At 37.0% G+C, this 6,643-nt stretch overlaps 1 protein-coding gene across 1 annotated transcript in view; it reads left to right on the top strand.

Moving 5' to 3' along the window:
• The window catches only part of LOC107736894 (mitotic-spindle organizing protein 2-like), a 40,644-nt gene extending 34,246 nt beyond the window's left edge, over positions 1-6,398 (top strand). Inside the window, exon 6 of the mRNA XM_016548282.1 lies at positions 6,252-6,398. The gene's annotated coding sequence lies outside the window, so the exon portion shown is untranslated. The remainder of the gene's footprint in view (positions 1-6,251) is intronic.
• The last annotated feature ends 245 nt before the right edge of the window (positions 6,399-6,643 follow it).

Here is a 6,643-nt window from a genome sequence, read left to right as displayed (position 1 = left end):
TTTATTAAAATGCTACGCATTTAGCCCTATGTGACGTCTGTTTTTATATTGTTTATCAACAGTATAAATTGTTATATTGTTTGGATTAACTAGCCGAGTAGACAGATATGAATGTTTATTCATAACAGTGGCGGCTCGTCCGGGGAGGCACAGCTTCCCCAAAGTTTTGAGGTGAAAATAAATCACCATCGAGTGTTCACTTTCAGCGCTGAAGAGTGTTGAGAAAAGAAACCTCGTAGGGGAAGCTAGCCTCTCTTTTGGTATATCAACCAATCATCATAGAGACGTAAATTACGTGATATTTGAACGTCTCCCGCTGCGCTGATAATATACTAAGTACTTATGAGTAGCGATATTGAATATTTGATCGCCAACAGATTTACTAAGCTGTCATTCAAACAGTTTATATACAAATTAAAAATAAAGGGAGAACATGCCTAAGCTGGATACAGGCTAACGTTACAGCAGTCGGCTCTTTTAACAGACTTTTAAGAAGGGATGGATGTTTGCTTCAAGTGATAGGCCAGGTAAGTGAAATTATATTATCTTGCTGTATGTGGGTCGTTTTCTTTAAGTTTTCTGACTAAAAGCAACCAAAAAGCCATTTTAAAGTGGTTAAGCAAATAATAATAATTGGCAGGGATCCCCAGACCAATACAATTAGTGTGCCTCCTCTATTTTAAAACCCATGAGCCGCCACTGATTCATAACCATATTGAAAATAAGTAAATATTGTTAGCTGATGCTAACAAGCTTGCTGGTGCTAAGTTGAGGTAATTTTTAGATATAAAGTCTAAATATTTTTATTCAACCACCTAGATAGATTACATCTGGAGGAAAATAAAATGATGTGATGAACATGGTAACTACAGTAATTATCAAAGTGGGAAGTGATGCCCTCTGGGGGCATTTGGCCAGGGGTGTATTTACACCACAGACAAGGTTTGAGAAGAAAAAAAATCATTATGAAAATATAATTATATTTTCCTTAAAATGTTCTTCCTAACTTCAGGCCTTATTCTCATGTCATATATAACTGCGATGTTCTGCAAAACAACAAGCTTTAAAACACTTTTTTCTTACTGGTGAAAATCAGATGGTCAGATCTGTTTTTAAAATTGAAAAAGGAGTACTTTTACTTTCACTGGAGTAATATTTTATTATACGTATCTGTACTTTTACTCAAGTACTTGATTTGTGTACTTCGTCCACCACTGCTGGCCAACAGAGCAAACCAACCCTGTGACGTCACACGTTGTTGTCAGGGAGTCATCACAGTCACTTCAGTCACCATCCAGGATAATTACCCGATCACAGTCACCTGAGTTCTGATCACCCGCACCTGCTGTCACCAATCAAGCCACACTACAAATACACACACAGCACAGCCACTCACTGTCCGGTCTACCGTTCACTCCTACGAACTACTCTGGACTCCCTCTGCCCAAAATCTCCTAGAACGAATTACCTGCTGTTCCTCCCACGATCCTCCAACGACTCCGTGGAAATGGCTCCACGATCTCCAACGTAACCGGCATACGATCCTCTCCATCAGAACTCAGATAAGCACCCTGGAACCATTCACTGTGTTGACATTCACCTGCCTTTAACTCACCTATTCCAGTCATCCACTTACCAAGTCAATAAAACCATCCTGTTTTGCACTTATCTGTTGTGTCTGGCCTTGCTTTGTGACAGCTGTGATATTGCAAGATGGCGGCACCCTTTTTTTTTTATTAAAGTGGAATTCAGTTTACTAAATAATGTAAACTTGACTGACTCCTTCACTTCCACTTTAAGGCCTGTTGAACTGTATGGATGTAAGCATCAGCATTGTAAGACTGAGCTCAAAGTTCAAATCATTTCAGCGTTGACCCTAGTTGCTGCTGATCTTTCGAAACAGTCACAGATTAGCAGACAAATTTCACAGGTAATTTGAACAACTTTGCAGCTACCTTTGTGATTTTCACACTTGATTTTGCCTCATTGTTTGATCAGTGGTTCTCAACTAGTTTTTTGTTAAGTGCTCAGATCAGATTTGGCACAAGCCATATTTACACTATTTCTTTTGTTTTTAAAGTAATTCATATTTTTATTCAGCAAGGATTTGATAAATTGCAAATAAATGCAGATTTATTTTTTTTTTACTTTCTATTCATCAAAGAATCCTGATGAAGTTTTATCAATATTTCCTTGAATATATATTAAGCAGCACAATTGTTTTCAACATAAGAATGAGTGCTCAATCAGCATTAGAATGATTTCTGAAGGATCATGTGGCACTGAAGGCTGGAGCAATGGCTGCTGAAAATTCAGTTTTGCATCACAGGAATAAATCATTTTTTTCGATATATTTAAACAGAAAACAGTTATTTCAAATTAAATCAATTTCTTACAACACAATGGGCCCAAGTGAACAGGTGGTGAAATTCTTTGTTTCAAATCTTCTCCCCATACTTAATAAAGTCTAGGTCCTATTTTTGCCTGTTGTATAGTTTTGTTCATGCTTTTTGAGAGTGAAAGCATATCATGCAACATCTGCCAAAGTGAACTAACTTCTTCCAAGTGACAGATAAATTTGTAGTAAAATGCTTTGATTGGGCACACAGGATTTGACATCAGCAACAAAAGATGAGCAAAGCGTTTTCTCCTCACTTTTAAAAGTTGATACGTTTTTTTTTTCTCTGTTCTAAATATATATGGTTATATGACTGGTATTATACCAAATATGTAATATTTTATTTACATTTAGTGCTGGTTTTCATTTAGTGTCCATGACCCTATCAACCCGAACAATTTACCAACCCACCAGTTGAAAGCACTGATTTAGTGTACAGCAAATATTTAAAAATGCCCTTCTTATCATTTAAATTCATCAAGACACGTAAAATCACACTCGACAGCTTGTTTTTGATTTCTGCAGCGTATCAAAGGCATCGGCAGGACTTTCTTCTGCTCTAATCTCAAATGTATGTTTTCCCTATTATGCACCCAGCCTGCTTTCTTGCTATCTAGCGACCTCGTAAAATCACCTTGCTGTGACATTATCTGCACCGCTTTTCATGTGGAGGTCAAAGCGGAGCGTGGTCTTTGCTTTAAGAGGTGCATTGAAGCCCTGACGTGAGTCATGCGAAAGTGCTCCCCTGGCTCCGTGCCTTTCCTTTTCTCCATCTGCACCTTCTCTCTGTATCATGTGCTAGTACAAGAACGGCTCACTCCTTTACCCCACATCATCCTCTCATTTCCTTCCCTCTTTCTCTCACCCTTTCTTTCTCTCTCTTTCTACACCTCCACGAAATTGGTGAATTGCAGGCTCGGGCACACATGCACAGACACTTCAGCTGCAGCAAGCGCCACTTTAGGCACTGAAAGGACCCTGGAATACAGAACACAAAGAGAGGGAGAGAGAGAGGTAGAGGTGGAGATGGAGGGGGCTGGGGGTGAGGAGAAAGAGAGAGAAAGAAAAGAGAGATGTGAGAAGAGCGAGAGAGTTTCTCGGTATGAGTGGACCGGTTTCATTCTATCCCAAGCTGCTTTAAGTTTTATCTCTCACACCACATGCATTTCATGTAGTTTGTTTGTCATATCCTGTCTGTCAACCTGTTGTTGTTAGTTTTTAGGTCTTTGTGATGGTTTGTCATCATACACAATCTGTTGGTTCAGAACAAAATGTAGCTTTGGGAATGACGATGTATACCATGCAACAGTAGAAACTTTTGCTACAAGTAATAAAATAATCTTGTCTTTTGTATCCATAAAATTTCATATTAAAGGAGAAAATAATCAAATAAAATAATCAAATATTTGATTATTAACATTGAAAATTATTAAAGTTTGATTTAAAAAAAAAAGAAATTAATTTATATGGTTATTAAAATTTGAAATAAAAACTTTTTGAACTTTAGCACCATGATAAAAGATTTTGGTCGTACCATTGACTGCAAACATAATGTTAAAAATCTGGTTTAATTTGGAGTTTTTAAAATTTTAAGTGGCCTAGCCACATTCTCTGACACGTTGATAATGTTGCTTACATGATGCTCATGTTGGTAACATGATTTATATTATATTATATTATATTATACTATACTATACTTTATTTGTTTGTTTGTTTGTTTATTTATTTATTTATACATGGTGCTCAAAATTGAAATAATTTTCAATTATTTGACCTTTTGAAACACAGCCAGTGATTAGCAGATTATTTTATTTTATTTTAGTCACCAATCAATTTTTATTTTGTTTTATTTTATATCTACATTATTAGGACAGTTGCACAGGAGACAGGAAGTGAGACAGTTGCAAAGGTAGCAGGGTTAGGATGACCCAAGTCGTATTTAAAATGCCACATTATAGCATGTGCAGTACCTGTCAGGCCACGTCTTTAACTCACCTCACCATTGCCATATCTATGCTTCTCTCAATAAAAGTGGCAAAAGGCCAAAAATGAAATTTAGGAAGAGGCAGAAATGTTTAATTCTAAAAAAAATGCTCTGGGTGATACCAGAGATACCCACCCCCCACCCCCCACACACACACAGCAAGTGTGTGAGTGACTGGATTAAGGGAAGACTGATGGACGGACGTCGTCCCTCTCTAATGATGGTTGAGAGAGGACACCCATTCCATCATCCCCCTCTCATCTCCTCTTCCCCCAATCTCATCGGATCTGATATTAACATGCAGTATTAAAATCATGCAACGCCTTAACAGACTCATTTAAAATTAATAACTGGTAATTATAGAGGAAGCTGTTTCACCGTAGTTTGGGAGGAGGAAGGGGCTAAAAGAAGGAGACAAGGAATGGAGGACAGTGAATATGGCCATAGCTCTAGTGTCAATACTGAACATGTATATGGTATTTATTACACTTCTCAAATCTGACTGACATACATCCCTCCTGCTTTATTTATTTACTTGTTTTAAGTATTTTTGGGTCTTGTATTTTAAGAAGTCTTAAAAAGATACCCAAAAATGAAAATTTTGTCATCATTTACTCACCCTCATTTTAATAACAAGAAGATATTTTGAAGAATGCTATTAACCAAAGAGTGGACAGTATAGCCACTGACTTCCGTATTTTATTTCCATGCTGTGGAAGTCAATGGCTACCGTCAACTTTTTGGTCTCCAAAATTCTTCAAAATATCTTCTTTTGTGCTCAGCAGAAGAAAGAATCTCATACAGGTTTGGAACAACGTGAGGGTGAGTAAATGATGACAACATTTTCATTTTTGTTTAGACTGTCCCGTTAAGTAGTCTTAATCAGTTGGTTAAATTCTGGTTGTAATCAGTTTACATGTGTTGAGTCTTTGTTTCACATTCTGAATGTTTTTGGAAATGTAGTATACCATATACTATAGTATGCACTATATTATGCATGCTATCTAAAATAGTACATGAAACAATATGAAATATGCAATGATATTCTGCAAGTATGCGTTTTAAACAGTAGTATGCAACATATCAATTTGTCAAATGAACATAATATGTTACATGTTTAATTTTATGAATTGTGAGTCAAAAATATTTTTTAATTTAATGCAAAAATGTCCTAACTTGTAGTTTGATGTAGATGAACAAAGAAAGTGGTTAATTTCAAGGTTATTATTTCTGGTTCTTTGTTCACACTTGAAATGGAAGGTCAGGTCGACCACATCGCATTGTGGGATATTCATGTATCAAATGTTAGGTCATCCATGCATAAAGAAAATTTGCTTAATTTTTCAAGTACAAGTAATATGGCAATATGCCATTCTGAGCATACCCAAAGGGTCTCTGTCTTCTGCAATCCCACAATTCCTCTGGGACTCTGTGTACATAAATGCTCTGTCATTATCACAGAGGTTAATAAACCCTGGCTGGAGAATAACCCTCTATGATCAATACTCACACACACACACACACACACACACACACACACACACACTTTGCTATGGCAGTGGCTGCTGCTTTCTATAATGGAAAATATTCGGATTCCATTCCACTCAGTTCCATTATCCAGACATTATCATGAAAGAGGGAGAAAAGAGGTGTTGTTGTATCTAGTAAACAGATCAGATGACTTATGTGAGGTGACAACATATGTACATTTTTTATGGTTAAATACAAATTTTACCTCAGGTATCACATTGTTTTCCTCTTTTCCAGAAATTCCCCATCTGTTCTTTGGACTCTGGACTGGGTTGTGGTTTATTCAGCCCTTGTAAAACACACGTTTCCCCCCTCTCTCTCTTTTTCTCCTCATTACAGAAGAGAGAGGCTGAGGGAGAAGATGAGGGGGATGAGATGACAGGGTGCTGAGGTGTGAGCGGAGCGTGCTGGTCCCAGCCTGTCTGTGTAAGACCTCCGTTGGCTGGAGTGAGATTTGTAATTGTAATTTTAAACATAATTGCAATTAAACAACCGAAACCTGGCATACACAAAAATGTCAGCCTGTGCAAAGGTACTTCAACAGTCATAGACTTAAACAGTGAATGAATATTGAAAGCAAAGGGCAAAATTTTAGTCAACTGTTCACAATCTATTTAACTAACATATGATGTACGCTAACGTGAGATTTTTAATGTTTTTGAAAGTCTCTTACATTCACCAAGGCTGCATTTATTTGATCAAAAATACAAAGAGACAACAGTAATATTATG

This window comes from Sinocyclocheilus rhinocerous, unplaced genomic scaffold (genome assembly GCF_001515625.1).
Source record: "Sinocyclocheilus rhinocerous isolate Xijiao unplaced genomic scaffold, SAMN03320098_v1.1 scaffold192, whole genome shotgun sequence".
In the NCBI taxonomy this organism is placed as follows: Eukaryota; Metazoa; Chordata; class Actinopteri; order Cypriniformes; family Cyprinidae; genus Sinocyclocheilus; species Sinocyclocheilus rhinocerous.
Note: the sequence above shows the minus strand (reverse complement) of the source record. Positions and strands in the feature narration are given on the sequence as shown.